Source organism: Sciurus vulgaris (genome assembly GCF_902686455.1).
Source record: "Sciurus vulgaris genome assembly, chromosome: 4".
Lineage (NCBI taxonomy): Eukaryota > Metazoa > Chordata > Mammalia > Rodentia > Sciuridae > Sciurus > Sciurus vulgaris.
Window position 1 is genome coordinate 121,086,774 of NC_136464.1, and position 25,976 is coordinate 121,112,749.

At 32.4% G+C, this 25,976-nt stretch overlaps 1 long non-coding RNA gene across 3 annotated transcripts in view; it reads right to left on the minus strand.

Annotated features, from left to right (window-relative positions):
• The window catches only part of LOC306658697, a 284,777-nt gene that overhangs the window by 15,987 nt on the left and 242,814 nt on the right, over positions 1 to 25,976 (minus strand). For 2 of the 3 annotated variants that reach the window (XR_013763126.1, XR_013763127.1), the window contains one exon: positions 17,858 to 17,898. The exons of the other annotated variant lie outside the window; for it this stretch is intronic. This is a non-coding gene — a long non-coding RNA (uncharacterized lncRNA). Of the gene's footprint in view, positions 1 to 17,857; positions 17,899 to 25,976 lie in introns of those variants that run through there. 3 annotated transcript variants of the gene reach the window in all.

Consider the following 25,976-nt stretch of genomic DNA (forward strand, 5'->3'; position numbering starts at 1 on the left):
TAGTTTCCCCAAGAATTATTATGCCTTTCAATTTTGAGTATCACCATCTTAAAAATCAAATAACAAGAGATTCCAGATCAAAAGTGAGTAACACAGACCAAATTTACCTGTCTGCATACACAATTAAATATCTGACAAAATATATGAAGCTGTTTTTTAAACATAGGAAAATGGGCAGTGGAAAACAATGACTCCTGAAAGAATGAAAAGAAACACGTGAGATCAAGTAGCCCTGGAGGAGTTTCCTACCTCAGCCTCAGCTATGGGGTAAGAAATACAAATGGAGCATATTGATCAGGTTGAGAAGGAGGAGCTTGGAGAACTTGGAGGACAAGGAGACTACAGTATAGAATAATAGAGGGGGAAGGGTGGGAGAGACAGAGAGAGAGAGAGAGATGGGGGAAGGAGAGAGAGAAAGAGAGAGAGGGAAAGAGAGAGAGATAAGGGAGAGAGAGAGATGAGGGGGAAGGGGGGTAGCCACTAGTCCTGGAAATCCACAGAGGGCCCCTAGTTTCTGAACACTAGTATGAAGGAAAGGTGTGAAGCTGGGGAAAGAACAGTTTAAAAGAAACTGACTAATAATCACAAGAGCTCAAACTGGATGTTAACTATTATGGTTTAGATGTGGTGTCCCCATAAAGCTCATGTGTGAGACAATGAAGAAGGTTCAGAGGAGAAACACTGCGTTGTAAAAGTCTTAACCCAATCAATGAAATAATCCCCTGATGGGGATTTACTGAGTGGTAACTGAAGTGGTAGGGTGTGTCTGGAGGAGGTGGCTTTGGGGTCTATATTTTGTATCTGGAGACGTGTATCTCGCTGCTTCCTGATCACCACTATGTGAGCTGCTTCCCTCCTCTACCCTCTCTTGCTATGATGTTCAGCCTCACTTCCAGTCCTGAGGAAGGGAGCCTGCCTTCTATGGACTAAGACCTCCGAAACCATGAGCCCTCTAATAAACTTTCCTCCCCTACAAGTGCGTTGTTCGGGTCCTTTAAAACTGACTAAACATTAAAACTGACTAAAACATTACCCATCAGCCATTTCTGAAAAATTTTATCATTGCCTCATTATGGGAGAAAAAAATAGGTTTTGACTTTGGGTTAATCTGGTCTTATGAGAAAAAGCATTAACAAAACAAAACAAACAAACAAACAAAAAAAAAAAAAAAAAACTTCCCAGTTTCTTATCAGTGACCATTGTTAACTTTTTGAACCAAATTTCTTTGTGTTGGGGCTACTTTGTACACAGTGACATGATAAGCAATATTTTTAAACCTTTCCTAACTAGATGTCAGAAGCAAACTGCCCACTTTAGTTATGATAACCAAAAATAGCTCCAGATATTGACAAATGTCCCTAATGGACAAATCATCTCCAGCTGAAATCCACTGCTTAAACATCATACCTTTTCCAATAACTTACCTCCAAGAACAAATCCTAGGAATATAAATAGCTCTACAAAAATACTTAGCACCCATAGGTGTAAAATTCAACATTTTTGAGTTCCATTTAAAGATTATATCAGTCAAACAAAGGTACAGTAAAATAGACTAATAATACTAATAAAAATAAATCAGTAAGTTAAATGCAGATTATAAAGTAACATATTTAGACTTTAAAAGATAAAAATATTTCAAAGAAGGCAAGATAAAGTTTAAGCACTTTAAGAAGATAAATGGAAGATATTTTAAAATAAATCTGAATTTAATTTGTACAGTAGCTTGGACCATTGATGACTAATAGGAATATATGTTACAAAAGAAAAGGTAACAACTTGAGGAAAGAGCAATAGAAACCATCAAAAAGTTAAGAAAAAAAAAAGTAGGGAGAAAATAGAAAAAAAGTAAAGGGAGTAGCAGTAAACTGTGGGACATTTTTAAGGAATGTAAAATAAATGTAATTGGAGTCCAGGTAGAATAGGGAGCAGAAAAAAATATTTGAAAAGTAATGTTTAAAATTTTTTATATTTGATGAAAGCAATAAATTCACAAAACAAGAAGTTCAATAAACTTCATGTACAAAGCAACATGAAGAAAACTGTAGCAAAGATTAAAATTGAAGATACAGAAAAAATTTTAACATATCAGAAAAAAATGCATATACATGAACAAAGATAACAATAAAACAACAATGAAATCAAAATTATGAAAAATCAACTTGTGAAATCAAAATTCATTATTCAGGAGAAAGATATTTAAAGAAAACAACTAAATGTAAACAAAAGTTTTCTCTGAGGCTTACAAAAACTGAATTTTCAACAGCATATCTGAATTATACCAAGTATTAAATAACATTTTTTTCAGAAAGGTCATATCAGATGGAAATCTGAATCTACACAAATGAATGAATAGCAAATACAAAGGATTCTTCACTGTTTTATAAATAATTCTTTGAAGCAAAATAATAATGTACATTTGGAATTAGAATGTGTCAAATGAAACTACACCAAGTATAAAATAAATGCTTGTAAGGAGGAAATGCAAGTACTATTGACATTTTTTAAATTTATTTTTTTTTTGGTACTAGGGATTGAATCCAGGGAAGCTTAGCCATTGAGCCATAGCCCCAGCCCTTTTTTATATTTTATTTAGAAACAGGGTCTTGCTGAGTTGTTTAGGTTAAGTTTCTGAGGTTAGCCTTGAACTTGCAATCCTCCTGCCTCAGCTTTCTAAGCTGCTGGGAGTACAGGTGTGTGCCACAAGGCCAGCTACTATTGATATTTTAAAATTCCACTTATAGTATCATCAAAACATATAGTATTTGAAAATAAATTAGAAAAGGCTGTGTAATAATATACACTTTTCAAAGTACAATTTTTCAATATACAATTTTCAAACCAGTGTTGAGAGAAATTAAAGACTACAAAAATAAAAATACTGCTTATTACTCACAGCCAATATTTTAAGATGTCAACTCTATGAATTTATAGATTAATTAGATCCAAAAACCATCTCAGAAAACTTTTACTTTTGTAGAAATTAAAATTTTCTTCTGAAATTTATATAAAAATGCAAAGACATAAAGAGCCCTTTATTGAGAACATCCCCAATTTTAACACAGTATAAAACTATAGTCTTGCCATAAAAATGAACATTGGCATAGAATGGAGTCTACAAATAGACCTTAATATATATATGGGATATGTTATATATATGTTATATAACATATATAAGGATAATCTTAATGATAGCCATATCAACTTTTGCTGCATATAGTATAAATATATGGATTATAGTTCTAAAAATTAAACCTAAAACCATTCACTTTTTGAAAGAAAAGAAATAAGATCTGAGTGGTCTTGGGTTTTTCAAAATTTTCCCAAATAAAGGAAGAATAGCCTGATGTATAACAGAAAAAAAAAATACCAATAAATGGATTCATCTAAATTAGAAACCTTTGCTCTTCAAAAGACACAGTCAATGACATGAAAATGACATGAATATTTGAAAAAAGAAGCCAAATGACTAAGACTTTGTACCTGTATTATATTTTTAAAACATATATATATATTTATATATATATATATATATATATATATATACACACATCAATATTAAAAAGACAGACTAACCAATGAATAAAATGGGCAAAAAAATGAACGGATAATTCCTCAAAGAAGACATATTCACGAGCATTTATCCATATGCTAAACATCATTACTCATTAGAAAAATAGACTTGAACATCAAAATGCCAAAGTAGAAATCTCCTAAACTGCTGATGTAAATATAAAATTGTGCATCCATTTGGCAAAACAATTTGGTAATTTATTACAAAGTTCACTATACACCCACTATATATCCCAGTCATTCAATTCTTAGGTTTTTACCCAAATTATATGAAAGCATATTTTTACAAAAGAAATACATACAAATTTTCATAGAAGTTTTGTCATATTAGTCAAAATAACTCATTTATTCATCAACAAATTAATAATAGAAAAATCTATACAATGAGACACCAGTCAGCTGTAAAGTAAACATACTGTTCATAGTGCACATGATTAATCTTTAAATAATTATGCTGGGTAATAGAAGTCAAATTAAAAAATGTAATTAAATCAGTTTGTCCACAACTCTTAATGTCTTTCTAATTTTACTGTGGCAGTAGTCCACGTAATTCACTGGTTGAAATTGGAAAAAAAAAAGTGTAAGTGGAATGAGTTATCCTATGTGTATTGAAATATACCTCATTAAGTGTTCAATGTGACCATTTTGAATAAAACAGGTAGCCTAAGGGAATGGCTTCTGAATTTAGATACAGAAATTAAATTTTGAGTTCGTTCAACCAGTTATACATTTCTTCAATTTTTCTCCAAATTTGTTTGATGGAACATGAACATGTTATCATCTATGCAGCAATAAAAATGTTTTATTTAGATGGGATTGGAAAGACAGTAGAATGAATTGGACATACCTTTCCTATGTTCATATATGAAGACACAACCAGTGAAACCACATCCTGTACAATCACAAAAATGGGAAGTTATACTCCATGTATGTATGGTATGTCAAAATATATTCTACAGTCATGTATACCTAAAAAAAAATAAAAATGTTTAAAAGATGTTTTATTTAATAATTGAGACATTGTCTACTTGAATTGACAATGAGGGAAAAGTGGAGCCATTCTTTTTATTACTGAAAAGCAACTTAGCAGTTTGTATTAGCCTTCTGGTTTAGTATTTCCTTTGGCACTCATATGACTTTGGCTTTAAATACATTTGATTTTAAAGAAAATGGATCATATTTATCAGTTTTATCAGTGGCATAAAATGTTTTAACATCCCTTTTATTTAATAAAAATACCTTTTTTGCCTTAGATTTTTGTCAGTAAATAATAAAAGGTATGTGTTATATTATAAAGAACACTGATCATAACTAGATGATGATTGCAATCAGATACAACAAAATATATATTTTTTTGATCATTATGTTTCCCTTTGCTTTTGGAGTTGGGACAATGTATGTAAATTGTGTTTTAAAATGTCTTTAATCTAAAAATGGTGATTTATTTATTCCATCCTACAGATAGAATCTTAATCTGTTTTCTTGAAAGATGTGGTAAGATACTGTTCAAGACATAAGATTCTGAAACCAGAGCAAGAATATGATCAGAGTCTGCCTCCTAAAAATTATGCAAACTTATCTACAATTATTTAACTTCTTAGGCCTTATTTCTTCAATTGAAAAATTGAAATAATATGTTTCCCTCAGAGTTATTGTAAGGATTAAGTTATATGTTATATTCGTTTGTGTTCACCCAGAACAATCAGAGACAAAGAATCTAGAACAAGAAATTTATGAAGGTGGAGGTGATTTCAGGAAACAATGATAGAGAATAAGTAAGATGATACAAAAAGGAACGTGACTAATAAAGTTTGCCGTATTTAACAAATATCACAAGTAGCCTTTACAATGTTCAGGTATGGTCCTACTTTCCCTATTTTTTCTAGTGTTTTGAGCATGAAGGGGTGTTGCATTTTGTCAAACACTTTTTCTGCGTCAATTGAAATAACCATATGATTCTTATCCTTAAGTCTATTGACATGATGGATTACGTTTATTGATTTACGGATGTTGAACCATACTTGCATTCCAGGAATGAACTCCACTTGATCATGGTGCACAATTTTCTTAATATGTTTTTGGATACAGTTTGCCAGTATTTTGTTAAGTATCTTTGCATCTATATTCATCAAGGATATTGGTCTAAAATTTTCTTTCCTTGATGTATCTTTTCCTGGTTTGGGTATGAGGGTGATATTAGCTTCATAGAATGAGTTTGGTAGGGTACCCTCCTTTTCTATTTTCTGGAATACTTTGAGAAGTATTGGAATGAGTTCTTCTTTGAAGGTCTTGTAGAACTCGGCTGAGAATCCATCTGGTCCTGGGCTTTTCTTGGATGGTAGATTTTTAATGGCTTCTTCTATTTCATTGCTTGATATTCATCTGTTTAAATCGTGTATGTCCTCCTGGTTCAGTTTGGGAGGAGCATATGTCTCTAGAAATTTGTCAATATCTTCAGTAGTTTCTATTTTGTTGGAATACAGATTTTCAAAGTAGCTTCTCATTATGTTCTGTATCTCAGTGGTGTCTGTCGTGATATTTCCTTTTGCATCATGTATTTTAGTAATTTGAGTCTTCTCTCTCCTTCTCTTTCAATTGACGCAGAAAAAGCGTTTGACAAAATGCAACACCCCTTCATGCTCAAAACATTAGAAAAAATAGGGATAGTAGTAACATACCTGAACATTGTAAAGGCTATTTATGCTAAGCCCATGGCCAACATCATTCTTAATAGAGAAAAACTGAAACCATTCCCTTTAAAAACGGGAACAAGACAGGGATGTCCTCTTTCACCACTTCTATTCAACATTGTCCTCAAAACTGTAGCCAGAGCAATTAGGCAGACTAAAGAAATTAAAGGGATACAAATAGGAAAAGAGGAACTTAAGCTGTCACTATTTGCAGATGACATGATTCTATATTTAGAGGATCCAAAAACCTCCTCCAGAAAACTTCTAGACCTCATCAATGAATTCAGCAAAATAGCAGGGTATAAAATCAACACACATAAATCTACAGCATTTTTATACACAAGCGATGAAACAGCTGAAAGGGAAATGAGAAAACAACTCCATTTCCAATAGCCTCAAAAAAAATAAAATACTCGGGCATCAATCTAACCAAAGAGGTAAAAGATCTCTACAATGAAAACTACAAAACATTGAAGAAAGAAATTAAGGAAGACCTTAGAAGATGGAAGGATCTCCCATGTTCTTGGACAGGCAGAATTAATATTGTCAAAATGGCCATACTACCAAAAGTGCTATACAGATTCAATGCAATTCCAATTAAAATCCCAATGACGTACCTCACAGAAATAGAGCAAGGAATCATGAAATTCATCTGGAAGAATAAGAAACCCAGAATAGCTAAAGCAATCCTTAGCAGGAAGAATGAAACAGGGGTATCGCAATACCAGAACTTCAACTAGGTGCCAAAAATATGCAATGGAGAAAAGATAGCCTCTTCAACAAATGACACTGGGAACACTGGAAATCCATATGTAACAGAATGAAACTAAACCCCTATCTCTCACCCTGCACAAAACTCAACTCACAATGGATCAAGGACCTTGAAATCAGACCAGAGACCCTGCATCTTATAGAGAAATAAGTAGGTCCAAATCTTCACCTTGTTGGCTTAGGATCAGACTTCCTTAACAGGACTCCCATAGCGCAAGAAATAAAAGCAAGAATCAATAACTGGGATAGATTCAAACTAAATAGCTTTCTCTCAGCAAAGGAAACTATCAGCAATGTGAAGAGAGAGCCTACAGAGTGGGAGAATATCTTTGCCACTCATACTTCAGATAGACCACTAATTTCCAGAATATATAAAGAACTCAAAAAACTCTACACCAAGAATACAAATAACCCAATCAACAAATGGGCTAAGTATATGAACAGACACTTCACAGAAGAAGATCTACAAGCAATCAACAAACATATGAAAAAATGTTCCAAGTCTCTAGTAATAAGAGAAATGCAAATCAAAACTACACTAAGATTCCATCTCACCCCAATTAGAATGGCGATTATCAAGAATACAAGAACAATAGGTGTTGGAGAGGATGTGGGGAAAAAGGTACACTCATACATTGGTGGTGGGACTGCAAATTAGTGCAGCCACTCTGGAAAGCGGTATGGAGATTCCTTAGAAATCTTGGAATGGAACCACCATTTCACCCAGCTATCCCACTCCTTGGCCTATACCCAAAGGACTTAAAATCAGCATACTACAGAGATACAGCCACAGCAATGTTCATAGCTGCTCAATTCACAATAGCCAGACTATGGAACCAACCTAGATGCCCTTCAATTGATGAATGGATAAAGAAACTGTGGTATATATATACAATGGAATATTACTCAGCTATAAAGAATAATAACATTATGGCATTTGCAGGCAAATGGATGAAATTGGAGAATATCATGTTAAGTGAGATCAGTCAATCTCAAAAATCCAAAAGATAAATGATCTCACTGATAAGCTGATGATGACACGTAATGGGGGGTGGGTGGGGGGCAAGAATGGAGGAAGGAGGGATTGTATAGAGGGAAAAGAGAGGTGGGAGGGGTGGGGGGAAGGAAAAAAATAACGGAATGAATCAAACATCATTACCCTATGTAAATGTATGAATATGCAAATGGTATGCTGTTACTCCATGTACAAACAGAAACAATATGTATCCCATTTGTTTACAATAAAAATAAATTTTAAAAAACACAAATATCACTGAGGGGTTCTGCAGCTTAATCCATTTGTACTGAATAGGATCTTCAGAGTTATGACACCTGAGGAGAAAGGAGACATACCTCAAGTGAAGGATGCAGATGTGTGTGTGTGTGTGTGCCTGTGTGTGCCCATGTGTGCATGCATGTATTCATTCTCAGGCAATTACATACCAGCTGGTCTGGAGAAATTCCAGTGACAAATAGATGCAGATGAACGTATGGTCTGCATGCCTCAGAAAGGGCAGAATATCACTCAAATTACCTGTTACATATTTTACCACCTCTTACTTTAAATAGAGTATATAGAAGTTACAAATGAGTGGTAGCTCTTAGGGTATTTTCTGAGATTCTCTGGTCCTTCATCTGGGAATAGGATGCTAACAACTGGACTTGGGACTTTCTGAAAGAGCCTATGTAATGTCAAAGATAAAATAGAGCAAAGGTTTCTGGGGAACTGAACAATCTATGCTATTTTTATTTCATTAGTATTAACACTTTATTATCAAAATATGAATTTGAAATTTTATGTACATTAAGTTCTATTACATTATGTCCTAATCAGTTTAAACTAAGTAAGAATTAATTTAGCCAGACAAGGTGCTGCATACCTATAATCCCAGCAACTGAGACAGGAGAATTGCAAGTTCAAGGTCAGTCTAAGCAATTTAGGGAGATCCTGTCTCAAAACAAAACAAAACCAAATAATAAAAAGAACTGGGAATGGAGCTCAGTGGCTAAAATGCCTTTGGGTTCAACCTCTAGTACAAAGAAAAGAATAAAAAATTAATTTAATCATTTAATGGAATATGAATACCAAAATTTTAAGGAACATATGGCAATCTTTTTGGCACTACAATTCTTGTCATGTAACCACTGCATTTGAACCTGACAGTATACAGGACATGAAAAACTTCACAAAGTTTTCCAACAACATTTATCTTATTAAAAGTGTACCTGTAGGTGTAACCACTTCCAACATTTCTCAACATCTTTGAACTGTACAAGTTCTGAAGAAAATTCCTGAACTTATATATTTTAGGTGATAAAATACTGCCCATGTATTTTATTTTAATTAAAAGCAACAAATTATCTTATGTGCCACTGAACCTTTTGTAATAAGTTTACATGAGCTCTTTTTGTACTGTTTGAGGTTTTGACAAATTTAATAACCAAATGCATACTTGACAATTTGATCTTTTGAAATTTTATATGAAATATTTTCTAATTTTTTTTTTGCTGAGAATATGTTAAGCAGAAAATCTTATTTGGAGTTTGGTGATACCAAATTAAATTCTTAAAAGTCATAAAACCATAGACCAAAAAAAAAAAAAAACCTGGGGAACAGTCTAGTATGAACACAGCATTGCACAGATGAGGAAATGAAGGTCCAGAGAGGGAGCATGTCTTGGTCAAAGTTACGTGGCTGATTGACTTGTGAGCTTCAGTAAGTTGAATCTGCTGATTCCATCTTTTTTAAAACCATAATTAATATATTTGTTTCCTTCACCTTGAAAGAATTATTTAATATTTCTTTAATTTAGATGTCTTAGCTTGTATGCAATAATAGTTTTAATAACACATATTTTGTATTACTGTTATTAGGTGCTGGAAATTCTTCAAAGTGCCTTATAAGTAAGTGTTTTACAAGCGTAAATGCTTTGCAAGTATTTATAAGTATTTAACACTTACACCAACCCCATGAAGTTTTTCCTATCATCATCACCATAAATAGGATGTGATTAGTGAGATCTAGGGAGATTTTGTGACTTAGCATAATTTCACACCATTTTTAAATCACAGAATTGGGTATCCAACTCAGGCAGCCTGGCTCCAAAGACTATGTTCCCAATTATTTTAGTGGGCTGAATCTCATTACTCATACCAAAATCACAGTAATGTATATAAAACAAATGGAAGTAAGAATAGTCAATACTATTATTTTAGAAACATTCAAAATAAGGTATCTAGACTTCACCTTCTGGTGTTTGAATACTGGCACCATTATTTATTAGGTGGGAGATGCTAGTAGAGTCACAACAGTTTATTTTTCTGATTTTAAACTTTTAAACATAAATATGAGAAGTGCTTATACTACCCATGTCATGTAATTAGTCAAGAATATGTTAAAATATAAATGGAAAAGTTTTACAAATTTAGAACACTAAGGTAGTAGTCAGCTTTTATGACAAGAGAAATAGAGTATGTGATATACAGTTGTGTAAATGGATGGTAAATGTTTGTGGGACGCAAATGAAACCTGCACTTTTAACAATTAAAATATAAGTTCCATTGAAAGCTCCAAAGGCTGTAGAAAACATAAACAGAAATATTGGAAAGATAAGAGGGAAAAAATAAGTCATTGTGGGAGCAAACTATACCTCGCAGCTCAATTTCATGAGAACTTGCTGTGGAGAACAGAGTTGACTGACAACCCTATCTGCTGCCTCTTTGACTACATCTCTGCATTCATTCAACCCAGGTTATGCTTCACACAGTTTAGCCCATGACTGAGCACAGCCTGAATACTCATACTGGCACTCCTGTATGACATGGGTCTCCTCTAAAGAAGAACTCTTTTCAGGGACTTCCCAAAGGCCTTGTAGAGATTTTTCTCAAAATTATATATTAAGGTGTGAGGTCTATGACTCTTCCTACATAGTTTCCTTCCACTCTTCTTTCATAGGTGGAGACCTACCTTATGATCTGAAGACTCTCCTTGAATTTTTTAGCCTCCTCTTCCTTTTGTATTTTATAGACTACCCATCAATAATTCTCCAGCATTTTTAAATTAATCTTGACAACAACTTCTTAGATGATTCAAACTAGCACACCTAGTATCCCACCCTCCAGAGATTATCAGCATTTAAATTTAGTATATATCTTTCAGTGCTGGATTCTGCTTATTCTGGCTTGCAAGAGACAACTGAGTGTATTTCTTCCAAGATCTGGTGACATGACCTGCACGGCTGTTAATTCAGGTAACTGAACTGGGTAATGAGGGGATGGAGAAAGATAAACAGATACACAGAGAAAAAGCCAGGTCCCGGTGGTTCACTAACAACCCTGGTAGAGAAGCAGTGACCACAAAAAAGTTCAGCACGTTTATTATATAGATTTTAACATCAAAGGATTTGTTGTGAGAAAGTTTCTTCAAGATCAACAGAACCAAAGTTGAGCGTATAAACAGCCCAATTAAACCTATCTACTTGTGCCCATAATTTTCTATTCCCTGGCAGTTGGCATTTGAACCCAGAGTTAAGAACTCATAAATCCCTGGCTGGCATGGAATTTCACTTTGAACAGGGCATCACCAGAGTAGCTGAGCAGTCTCAAATGAATGCCTTTACACTGAGAATTTCCAGGAAGTGCATCACCTCTGTCGTGGGACAGCTCAAGGACCATAATTAATTAACTGCTCCCAACTATCTGGAAACTTCCCAGAATTCACATCTGTAGATTGTATCAGCCAGAGAGAGAATATTTTCAACATGGAAATATTTTTCTTCCCCACGTGATCCATCAATGAAACTTTTACTAGTATGCCATCAGTGCATATCTTTTATATATGTAAAACAAAATATTATTTGGTGAGCTATTTGTTCCAATTTTAAATCATGGTGAATACTTCTCCCATGCCAATAATATTCTACTACATTTATTTTAAATAATTTTATGTTATTTTATCTCAGAGATAAAGCATATTATATTTAGCTAACCTTGCATTGCTAAACATTCATTTCTAACATTTTTTTACTGAAAAGTTGTCAGGATAAGCAATACTAAATATTTTTAAAATTATTATATTTATAGTTTAATTTTTAACATTTAAATTCCAAATAGTAAAAACAAAATAGAGACTTTTGTCATAAATTTCCATGATTACCACATAGAAAGTTTGTATCAACATAGGACATGTATTTTAATGGTTAAGGTCATAGATTCTTATCTGGTTGCTCTGTTTAAACCTGATCCTGCAACTTATCAGTTTTATGACCTCAGAGATTTTGTGCCCCAGCTACTTTTTCAACAAAAAGGATTGAGTAATAGTATGTACCTCATAAGGTATTGAATGTAATTAGTATATATAAAGGACTAAGAAAAGTTCCTAGCACTCGTAGTAACTACTATAGAATTATATTTTATCACGGTTCTGATTATTTTTAAAACATTAACCAAAAACATTGGTAAGTAGAGTGCCTTGGGTAGCCCATTAGTCATTAGCGAAGAATTTCATATGAGGTTGTTTTCTTTTGCTTTTGTGCTGGAATGGGTAACTAAAGAGATGATAGGGGCTGGGGGAGGTGTGACTCAGTGGGAAAGTAACTGCATAGTATGCACTTATGAATTGACATAATTCCTGGACTTTGAATTGATCCCCAGCAACCCCCTCCACACACATGGTAGGGGGGGAGTGAGAGAGAGAGAGAGAGAGAAACTACTTATTATTATAATACTTATAATTGACTAGAAATTGTGTATGGCATGTAAATTCAATAAATAATTGCTTGTCATGTCAATAACTAATTCATAAATAAATACATAAAAGGAATTATTATTATTCCCACTGACTATATATATATATATATATATATAAATATATATATTTATTTAACTGGAAGTTGCTACATGATGATGTCTGATTACAAATAGAAGAATATTGTGAGCTTCTCAATATTCAGAAATAGAAATATATTGGTATATATTTGTAAAGCATTCTCCCTCTTAAAGATCAACTTTCCCATATAAAATTTTGACCTATAAAATCGAGTGAAGTGAGATAGCCATCTTCATTTTGATTATACAGTTAATTTTAGTGTCTGTAATGATAGTTGGCATTAGTTCAAGTTGTTTCTCATGGGAAAAGTTCATTTGTATATTAGGAACTTTTTTTTTTCCTAATAACATTTTAGGGTCCAGGAACTATATAAATGCTACTTATTTAAAAAGAAAAGTTCTATAAATCATTGTTTCTGTTCTGAGAAAATTCACAAAACCTAATACAATTTTCAGTAGACTAGAACCTGTGGGCCAAATTCATCCGATCTACCACTTTTTTTTTGTTTTTGTAAATAAAGTTTTATTAGACCACATTCAACAACTGTTCATTTCTCTATCATGTATGAATGCTTTTATTATACAAAAGCAGAATGGAATAGTTGCAAAGCATGAAACATTAACTGATTGGCTTCTCAGAAAAAGCTTTATGTGTTCCTGCTCTAAAGACACATTGATTGGCAGCATGGAAATTAACCAATGAACATACATACAAACAAAACAGAATGTATTCATCTGAAATTTCTATGAACAAGGGTTAACTGGTGAAGTTAATATAACTCCAGTTGGGTGTCAATGAGGAGGACCCAGTTTCTTTGTATCATCAAACAGGGCAATCTAATTATAATATTTCTAGTCACTTCAGTAACTTGAATTCATAATTATTGTGCATTAATATTACTGGTATACTCTACTAGTTTAGCAAAATCTGAAAGACTACTGAAGTTCCAAAGTTTCAAATCTATCTTGCAAAGAAACATGACCTTAAATGATGTTATGCTAGGATTTTACAGAAAAGCCTAGTGAAGAATAAGAGTAATTATGTGGAAAATTTGGGCAAAAACCACACATTTGCTTCAATTACAAGCAATTTTCAAAATTACATTTCATGTTATAACTTGGCAATATTTCATATTTTTAAATGAGGAAAAGCAAAATTTCTAGTCTAGAAAAGCTTAAAACGAGTTGATTTGTAATGTGTTGGGTGAAGTAAAATCTTGATCTTTAAAGCATATTAGTATTTTTAATGTGCTGTAATTAAGGGTAAGAAACAAAGAGAGGTAGAGTTATCAAATTTGTAAATAATTTCACTCTTTCTCCTCAATCATATTGTTTTATATTTATTAGATTTCTGATAATTAGACTAATTAATAATCTGAGTTTATCCCCAGCCAGAAACAAAGCAGTAAATTCTTTACAAGAACAAGACTTGGTCTTCCCTTTTGGCTTTGGCTTTTTACCTTTATAGTACAGACACAAAGGGAAAAAAAAAAAGGCCACTGCTTGTAAAACTCCCTGGAGGTAATCCTAGAAACCATATATCTCTATATAAGTAAGGTTTTCATCATAGTTTTAAATTAATAAGTTAGACTAACTCGAAAGCTTTAATCTAGACTGTGGTATTGAAGAACATGCATTAGGCATTTTCTGTTTTAATTTCAACAGTGCTTGATATAAAAAAAGGTTTCCCCTTTTACATTTGTTGAAGAGTATTGAGGAGCTTAATGCGCCATATTGACAGAGTAATAAAAATAGCAAATTGCATTTCAGGCCTCGTGCCAACATCATTAAACTCCCAGTCATACCCAAAACAATAACGAGGACAAAACAAAAGCTGTAGCTCTTCTCTAGCTCAACTCTGATCCCTGTTGACCTACAGTCAGTAGCCCCTGCCTTTAGTTCCTTTTACATCAAGCCATTGAATCAAAGCTCTGTAGTATTTTGACTATAGAGCTACATATGTACACAGCCTACCACTTCTTTTTTCCAGGTTTGTTTGTTTCTTTTAAAAGTTCCTTTATAATACCTGTTCTATAAGTTGACTGTTTAAATTCTACTATTATGAAAGGATTGAGTGTCCCTCTCTCCTACCCAGTCACCCAAACTCTTCCACTTTACATGTGAAGAATTGAAATGTGCCAGAATTAACACCCCTTTTATTTGAATCAGTGACCCAATAAAACACATCCTGAAATTTTAATAGTGCACTTGTTCATGCAAATTGAGCAATAGATGGGGCTGCTTGACCCATTCTACAAAAATATAACTTGTGAGTTATTGGAATATATTAAAAAAGTAAATATTCAAAGTGTGCCACTCCATTTGAAATCAACACATGAGAAAAGGATAACATTTTGTGACTGCAAATGTTAGCAGTTTAAAGACTGCTAAAACTTACATTTACATAATATAAAATAATGTTTAAAGAAAGTAAGCTTTTAAATTCTTTTAAAAAAGCTCTAAAAAAGAGGATTTTTAATATTATAGTCCTTAATTCAAATCCATCATATTATAAATTGATTGTTAGTGGTCATTTTTAAATAAGAAAATATTAAAACATTTTTATTTATATGTGTTCCTTTTACATAGGAAACGTACCACTTATACAAAACGATATTTGAATTAAATGGGTAGAAACCAGAGGAGTTCTTTGTAGAAGGAAAAAAATGAAAAAAATCATGCCATATATACTTGGGACAAAATTTTTATCTGTTACTTTTTTTGAAAATTTTGTGTAATAGAGAATGGTTGAGTATTACTGTTCAACATTACACCATGCCATCTTCAATTGCTTTATACAATATCTCAGGAAATGGTCCAGCAGGTTTGCAGTAGCTCAAATGAGATTCATCTCCAATATCGATTCACTTATCCCATGACAGCACTCCCATTTTGAAAGTCCTCAGATGCTTTGAAATCCTCATTTTTGTTCAGTTGACTGTGAACTTAGCTGCTAGTTCTTTCACAATTGCAATATGTGGGCAAGCTTTCACTAAATTTCTTCATGAACCATTTAAACCAACCTACATTTAAGGACCTCTGGGAACTACAAACTCAAAGTATTCAGGTACTTTTCTTCCCTCTGTTTAAATAAAACTAATTATGAAATAATTCATACATCAAGAAAAGTACAAAAATAAGCAACTATGCTTGCATTTTCTACACTATGTGGAGTAACATACATAATACAAAACTAGAATTCTAATTTAACATGACAGGACCATCATGTACGCCAAGGCGTGTGATTACTATGTGATAAATCTGGAATGAGGAATCAGGCTTTTATGCAGTCTGCACTGAAAGGCTATTTCCATAGACGAGATTGTTTGAGCTTAAATTGAGTCACAAATGGAACCAAGTTACCCTAACCAGTCAGGAGATAATTATAAAATATAAGATCAAATTATGAGGAGGACAACTGAAAATTCAAAATAAAATTACTCTTAAGTAATCATGGAAAAATAAACAAAATAGAGAAAAATCTGAAGATGAAAGATTTAACTAGAGTTTAGAGAAGCAGAAGAGGTTATCCGGGTTTTAGTTTAAATAGAGGGCAGGATGGAGGGACTAAGTAAGAGTTACTGCTTCCAGTGGATTAGAATGGTTCATCTGGAACCAAAATTAAAGGTTTGTGAAATTTGGGCTTAGGAAATCACTTTTTCAGAAGTTCCAGAGGTAAGAACAAAGTCATCTAGACTAAAGGGATAGTACATGAGACAATCCTCTGGGTAAAATATTGTTGTCCAACTTAGGGAACTAATTATAAAATTTTTAGGAATTTCCTTGAAATTTGGTTAAAATTAAATTTCTTTTAATAGGATAAGTTGGACATATCTATATGTATTACCTAACCAGGAGTGGTGGTGAAGTGTGTAATCCCAGCAGCTCCAGAGGCTGAGGCAGTAGAATAGAGAGTTCAAGGTCTGCCTCAGCAAAAGTGAGGTGCTAAGCAACTCAGTGAGATCCTGTCTCTAAATAAAATACAAAATGGTGCTGGGGATGTGGATGAGTGGTTGGGTGCCCCTGAGTCCAATCCTCTGTACCCTAAAAAAAAATAATTAAATAAATAAATAAAATATATTACCTATGTTGGATGGTGTTTTTAGGGTGCTAGATAAATAAAATGACAATGAAAATGAGAAATAATCCCGTTGGTCAAAATAGAGTAGCACAGAGTTATAGTCCATCCAACGGAAGTTTATAAGCCTTGTGAAGAGGGCTCTAGGGCTCTTATTGACTCTTCCTGACATCTCTTCCCCTTGTTCATATAAGATTTTCACTTTTTACCTGAGGTCTGCTCAATATAACCCTTGCAATTTCTGGCCAGTGTTCAGGTATGAGCTCAAATCCTAATCACAGAAGGAGTGAAATAATGTGTCTTTTACTGATACTGTAGAAAAAGAGGATTGGTTCTCCTATTGATTTAGAAGAATTAAATGTGGAGTTTCCAAAGGCCACTCTGGATCCTGAGAATTAAATCGCACTAGAGAAAAGAGGGGCCAAGGTTTTAAGAGAAATAGATATCTCTAGTATCAGGATCAAGCCACTTCTAAAAATAATTCCACTACAGAATTTTTCAATGCCCCCCACGACTGCCAAATCTCAATGAACTCTTATGTTTATATTTGAATTTCTGACTTTTGTAACCACGGGAAGCAAACCTAGACAAGATTGTAATAAATTGCAAATAATAGTTCATATAAATAAGCTGGCTTCTAAACAGTTTCATGAATGACAGTATATCTAGTTCATTTCCTGAAGTGTCATTCAAAAATACAGACCTAGTATTTTAAGAAATTATATTTGCTATGATAAAAGCCTACATTTTAATATAAAATGTAATTTACAATAAAAAGTGATATAATTTAAGGTGTGATATAGTGTGTTTTCTGAAGGATTGAAATTAGTTAACCTATGTAAGAATACTATGTGGGCTTAAAATCATGTGGTGAATAGGGTGGTGATTGCAGACCAAATTGACTGGACATATACTGTTTTGAACCTCTGGGAAAAGGGGTTCAAAAATTCTTTACAACCTCCACTGAAAATAAGCAAAAAATAATGTTCCTCAGTTTATTGCCACAGAAAAGTGTCAAATCCCGGCTGTGATAGCAAAGGGCAAAAAAATAATATTTCTACAGGGTCATATAGGAGCAAATTGAAATACTTAAGAGGTAATGAATTCAAAGTCTAGAATTAGTTTATCAGGATTTCAGTTGAATCTTTCTTTATAATAATCTCTCAATTAAATATTTTAAAATTTAATTTCTCATATTAATATTTATATTGCTTGGACTCGAGGAAGATTTGTTTCTCCATGCAGCGTTGGCATGAGCTCTAGTCATATGGAAACCTCATTGGTCTAAAATATCTCAGAAGACTCACTTGCACAGCTAGTATCTAATTCTAGCTCTTGAGAGTTCAGCTTAGGCTGTTCAGCAAAGTACTTTAGTTTTATACCATATGGCCTTTTCTTTGTGTCATGGGTTCTTCACAACATGGTGGCTGATATCCAAGAGGGAGCATTCTGTGCATACAAAAGTAAAAGTTGTAATTTCTTAAAGACCTGCTTAACACTTCTACCATATTCTATTGGCCCAATCATATATCTCTCTATATTCAAAAGAAGGAAAACTTACCTGTCTTGATGTAGGGAGGCAAATAATTTTCAGCCATCAGGAAATTTGGTTAATTTAATGTGTTCTTTCTCTCTCTCTTTTATTTATTTAATCAACACACATATATCAATTGTTCACAATGTTTTAGTAACTTCTCTAGAGAGTGGAGGTAGAGATTTAAATAGATGACTGTGATTTTATGCCAAATACATAGTATTCATAAATTTTCCTTAGTTTTCAATAGAAACTTCTTTCTAGTTCTAGGATCTATCTCTGGGAAACTTCTGATGAGATATTAAATACATAAAGAATAATTGTCAAATTGTATGATATTTAATAAGCTACTTTTTAATATAAATCCATAAAGTTCTAAAATCCTATCTATTACTTACTTATTGCCACAATAAAATGCAATGTACCAGTTAGTTATTGCACTATGGCATAACAAACCACCCCCAAAATTCAGTGTTTTAAAATAAGTATAATTTATTCTTCCATAAATATATTTTTCCATTTTATTCTAGCATTTGTGGGGAAATTTGGAACCAATTAAATGAATTGGGATTCACTGAGTTTGACTCCAAACTGCACTGAGTTGAGATCTTTTATATATGTCTCCTGTACTCCTAGTGTAATAGGCAACTGATGCATGTTCTTTACATGTCAGTATTAGAAAAGCAAGAAGGTTAGTTCTACTGTGCATGCAAATTACAAGAATCTGTTTACATATGCCTGAAAATATCCCTTTGGCACAAACTACACATGTAACCATTTGTAGTACCATGGATCAAGAAATTATATTCTACCTCTAGTAGAAGAAATGAAAGGACAAAGGGAAAAACAAATCGGAAAAACAGAGCAATTTATCTTAGGTGGATATCATTTGTTAACCTGAGACTTCATTTATCAGCACTTCACTAAAATTTCAAAAAAGCCTAAATGGTTTTCTTTTGCAGCAGATTCATTACTGGAGTCTAGAAAATTAGAAAATAATTCCATTTGCAACAGTCTCAGAAAACAATACTTGGGAATAAATCTAACCAAGGAGATGAAAGACTTCTACAATGAAAATTATAGAACACTGAAGAAAGAAATTGAAAAAGACCTCAGAAGATGAAAAGATGTGCCAAGTTTTCTATAGATAGAATTAATATTGTCAAAATGGGCCATCTTACCAAAAATGATATACAGATTTAATGTGATCCCCATCAATATTCCAATGACATTCTTCACAGAACTAGAAAAAGCAGTCCTCAAGTTCACATGGAAGATTAGGAAACAAAAGACAAACAAAGCAATACTGTGCAATAAAAGTGATGCTCGGGACATCAAAATGTCTGATCTCAAATTATATTACAGAGCTATAGAAAAAAAAAAGCATGATATTGGCAAAAAAAAAAAAAAAAAAATACAAAGACCAGTGGAATAAAATGAAGACACAGACAAATCTCCATATTTACAGTCATCCAATACTTAAAAAGTTTCTAAAACCATACATTGAAGAACATAGCATTTTTAACAAATAGTGATGGAAAATCTAGTTATCTATATAAAGACAAATGAAATCAGACTTCTATTTCTCACCCTGCACAAAACTCAACTCAAAGCAGATCTCAGACCAGAAGCACTGTAACCAATTAAAGAAAACATAGGGCTAACACTTCAATGTACTGGTGCAGGCACCAACTTCCTTAATAAGATTCCTAAAGCTCAAGAAATTAACCCAAGAACCAATAAGTATGATGTCTTCAAATTAAAAATCTTCGCAACAAAGGAAACAATTAAGAGCATGAGGAGAATGCCTAAAAATGGGAGGAAATCCTTGGTAGCACTCTTCCAATGGGAGATTAGTATTCCGGATATATCAAAAACAAACAAACAAAAACAAAACTGAATAATCTAATCAACAGATGGGCAAATGAACTAAATAGACATTTCTCAAAAGAAGAAATACCAATGACCAATGAATATATTTTCAACTTCCATAGCAGTCAGGGGAACGCAAATCAAACTACTCTGAGAATTCATCTCACTCCAGTTAAAAGGAAAATCCTCAAGAATACAAATAACAGTAAATGCTAGAGAGGATGTGGGGTATACTCAGGCATTGTTGGTGGGACTGCAAATTAGTTCCACCAACAGTTTGCAGATTCCTCAAAAGACTAAGAATGAAACTACTCTGTGACTCAGCTATCCCATTCCTAAGTTTTTATTGCAAAGAGCTAAAATCAGCATACCATAGTGATGCAATCACATCAATATTTATAACAGTGCAATTCACGATAGCCAGGTTATGGAACCAGCCTAGTTTTCCCTCTATAGATGAATGGAAAAAGAAAGTGTGGTATGCATACACAATGGAGTTTTACTCAGCCATGAAGAAAAATGAAATTTTGTCATTTTAAGGTAAGTGGATGAAACTGTAGGATATCAGGGTAAGTGAAATAAACCAAAGTCAGAAAATTAAGGGTTGAATGTTTTTTCAATTATGGTTAGCCAGAGAGAAATAAGACATTTCATAATGGGGGATCTCATGAAAATAGAAAGGAGAATATTAGAGAATGGGGATTGATAGGGAGGGAGAAAGGACGGGAAAGGGAAAAAAACTGCAGAATTAAATTGACAATATTATACTTTGTATGTATGAATATATCACAATGAATTTCACTTTTATTTATAACTATAGTGCACCAATTAAAAAATCCAAATTAATAGAAGGAATACAAATAGAATGGAGGAAAGTGATCAGGGCAGGGAGGAGGGAAAAAAAAGTGTCAGTACTGGGGATGAAATGGAGCAAATTAGGTTGTATGCATTTATGAATATGTCGAAATGCACCATGCAATTATGTATAACTACAATCACTAATAAAATATAAATGAAAAATTAATATATTAAGATCAGTTTGAAAAAGATTAAGATGAAGTGAACTCTCCTATCAGACATCTAGTCTGTGGATTAACTATAATTTTACATCAGGTTACTAACATTACACAAAACCTTTGGTATTTTTCTGCTCTTATAACTATTTAAATGAAATTCCATTCTATGTTAAAAATATAAATAAAAATTAGAGGTTTGGCAGCAACTTTTGATGTAATTTTAGGTCCTTAATTTGTAATATACAAGTAAAAATCAAGAGGAAGAGGAGAAGTATGTTCTTACTAAAAATTAAAAACATTTCCTAAAATTTCCTAGTTAGTGCACACATTTATGGTCTTGAATTCCTTAATAAATCTTTACAGTAAGATAAATTTAGCCCTACAGTTTTTTGAGAGTAATTGAAGAGTGTTTCCAGGATTTCAACTTCTAAATTTGTCTATTTCCCAATCTCTTTCAATCCAACTGAATTTACATAAACCTGTAAAATTCACCATCAATTCTTAAGTATTTAAAGATAGGAAACATAGGAGTTTAAAGATATTTGAAGCCTATAAAGCATACTCTCCATCAGTAAACATTATTTTGTTTTAAGTATAATTTCCAGTACAAAATGGATAATCAATTCTGGATACTAATCATCAATAACAGAGAAAATGTATAAGTATCAACAATATAAACACATTTCAAACATTATTAAGTGTAAAAGAAAAGACAAATACAGTTCTAATCCTATATAATCCTATAAAAATTCATTTGTTTCTTGATTTATCTTTCTATGGATGTGTACGCATGTGTAATACTGATAGATATAATTATTTTGCTTGCTTATATAATTATTATATACATTAACAAAATATATATTATTATATAAAATACAGAATAAAATCTTATAAAATTATAAGTAACTAATTGTTATTGTACTGAAACTAACATATATATAGCTCATGTATCAAGAATAGACTTAGGAGCTTAATCTTTGTTATAGATACTATTATTGTTTGTTCTCTTGTTTTGTGTTGTTTTTTTGATGAGATAACTAAGACAAAGAAAGTTTTAGTTTCTTGCACTAGTTAGTTCAGATATTTAGTGGAGGAACCAGGATATAAATTCAACAAGTCTAGGTTACATATATCTTGGGACATGTAATATATGTATTTTATGTCCCCATATTTACTAGCTATAGTATCATATTTTTGCTGTTTTTCTATATTTTCAGTTCTTGGAGATTTTTCTGTAAAGTTTCACAAAGTTTCATGGCTTTTCTCACTAGTTACCACAATAGTGTGGTATTTGTATTTATGAAGCATAAATTATTAACATTTCTCATTGGTGAATATATTTTTCCAATTTTTGGTACTACATGTAATAATGGATTATAAATCTTTATTTTCAACATTTTGCATTTAAGAAAGAATATTTGCTATAAAGTGTTTATTGGGTTAAAGAAAATGTTGATTAATATCATAAATTAGTTACTAAAAGAAGTATAAAGGACTACTTGTTTCCTATCAGATTTATCTCCTATTTTTCTGTTTGATGAAAAACAGGCAGATTGGTTTATTTAAAAATTCTCTCAGCACTGAATGAAGTTAAGCATGCATTTCTTTCCTTCTCATTTCTTCAAATCCTTTGCCCACTTTTCTACTGATCACCTCATATTTTTCTACTATTTATACTTAAAAGGAATTAGCCATTTGTGATATGCTGTCAGTTTCTTCCCCAAGTTTTTCTTTTTTCTCTTGATTTTTTCCTACCATGTGAAAGGTTTATGTTTCTTTACTTAAATATAGTCCACTCCATCAATCTCTGAGTTTTATGACTCTAAATTTTCTATTTTGTTTTGGAGAAAAGGTTCTTTTCAATATGAGCTTATGAAATAATTTTCCTATGGGTTCATCTAACACTTTCACGATTTCATTTCATTCTAAAACATTCAGTCTCTTTGAAATTTACCATATAGTTCATTTCAGAGTTATCAGATATTTTATAATTTTACATGTGATATTTTTGGCAGAGTCCAGGTAGGCAATTGTGTTAATTGAACATAAGAATCAATATTTTTTATTGAATCTTCCAGATTGTTCTTAATTCATTGGCATTTCAAGTTATTTATTATACTGACTTTACTGACATAGTAGTTTGCATTGCTCATGTCAGCATTTCATATGATGAAGCACAGACTTTTGCAAAAAAATAATAGTTCTGATTGCATTGTAATTACTACAATACTAGTAATTTAGTATTTTAAAATTTTATATCATGGAAGAAATTGCTTCATTTTAATACATAATTTCCTTTCATTATTCACCAAGTATCATTATTTTCAGTCTTTTATTCATTTGCAACTATGAATATAATTCCAGTTATATTATGTATAACATATATAATGTATATTTTATAAATAAGTCAGAGTTCCAACATGTCAAAGGCAAGTGAACCAATAGTTTTCTGCCTCTTGGTTTCTATGTCTCTATAAATCCTACCTTACAGTCATACCCCAAATTAGAATTTGATAAGAGTATGCTAGATAAATTCACCACAAATATCTTAAAACAGAAGGCTTTATTTAATCTCCTAAGATTATTTTATTAGAAAATTATAAAGCACTAAAATGGTAGTTTCCCAGACTGGCAACTAAGCACAAGTAATGGCAAATCCAAGGAAATTCTTTTATATGGTATGATAGAAGTTCTATTACCTGGTAGAGTTTTTCTTCAGAGCTATGGTTCTGATGGACTACTCTTTCTCTTCATCATTCCAAACTTAATATATTAATCATCTCTACCTTAAATAGGGATACAAAATTATGTGAGATTATAACATGTCTTGAGAACCTGGCAGGATTTGGGTTCTAGACTTGATGCTGTGTCATGTGAGTTTTGAAACCTCAGATGTAAGATTTCTTTATTTGTATAAAGAAATTATACAAATTTGTATAATTATACAAATTATACAAATTTGTATAAAGAAATCGGAATAAATGATCTCAACATTCATTCTCAGTTCTATAATGTTTTGATCCTTATCTGCTTTAAACATTCATCTGGAAGCATTAATTACTGTATAAATGAATTCAAACAGCAGAATTTAACCTCAGAACAAAATTGTTTTGAAGGCTAGTTTTCCCAAACATTGCAGAAGTGTCTTTTTATTTTTTTAAACAAGATCTAAAATTATCATTGAAATTCTACTTCTTGAGATGAGTCATAAACTATTAACCAACAAAAAAGCAAATGAAGTAGAATATTGTATAAAGAATAATGAAGAATCACTGCCTTGAAATGTAACAGAGTAATTTGTTAGCCACAAACACCTATAACCAGATATCAGCTCACAAGTTTTTCTGTCTCAGTTTTGAATCATTCAGAAGATTCAAACTAACATATTCTACCACATCAATTTACTCTGTTTGTTGGAGAGTAACCTTGGTGAACTTTGGTCAATCTATAGCTCCAAACCATCTGCTTCCAAAGGAAAATGATGCTTTCTTCAATGAAAGACATAAAAACACCAAGTATATGCCTAATTGCCCAGCTGGCTGGGTTTAGAATAAAACACTGCAAAGTTGATTGGTGAATTGATTTTGCCATTTGCTGTGGTTTTCTGTAAGCATCTAATCAATTGGATAGTTTGTGCTGACCCATTTTTGGGTTATTGTGTTCTCTGTAATATTTATTTTCAATACCATTTTTACCTTATGTATTTTTATACATTTGTCAAATGAAAGCAATCTCTTTATGCTGATTCTAGAGCTTTCATATGCCAGATACATATAATGTACAAGCACATATAATTTTAAAAATTAAGCCAGTGTTCAGCAAGAAAAAACTTCTACATCAAATACACTCAGTATAGAAATATTTGATTTAATTAAACTAAGGGACAAAATTTTTGAGATGCAGGCATTTGAACACTACATCAATGACAAATTTGAGACTTTTCCCCCTATGTATTTGCCCCATAAATTCATAGATTCAAGAATTTGGAAGTAACCTTAAATGTCCTCTATTCCAACAAACCATCTAATGCTTGAATTCCCTCTACAACATCTCCACCATGTGGTTATTTGGCCTAAGTCACCACCAATGACAGGAAATTTAATATATATCCAGAGGAAATTAATTTTATCTCTTTAGTCCTACCTGTTGGTAGTCCCTCTTTCCCTTAAACCCAAACTGAAATTTCTGAAACTCTGAACAATTGCTTATTCTATTTAATCGTGCCAGATAACTGAGCCTAAATCACATACTTTTGCTACATTCACATTAAGAATTTTTAAGAGAGACTTTAGTACCCTCCAAATCCTGTACAGTGTTGACTCATATCTTCTGAACATTCCATAGTGTGTTCATGTTCCTATTGAAATGTGAAGCTTGAAATTGTACATTATGTACTAGGTGGCAGCTGATTACCAGAGTAAAGACAAATTATTATTTCATCTGCCAACATTCTTGACATGATACTTCAATTAACGCAACCCAAAGGGACATTGATAGAAAATGAACACTACTGAACTGTTGTCTATAGCCCTAAGTTGCTAATGGATATATCCTTTTTCTGTAATTATGTAGTTTGCTTTTGACTTTCAGTTACTGGAATATACTTAAGTTTGCTCATA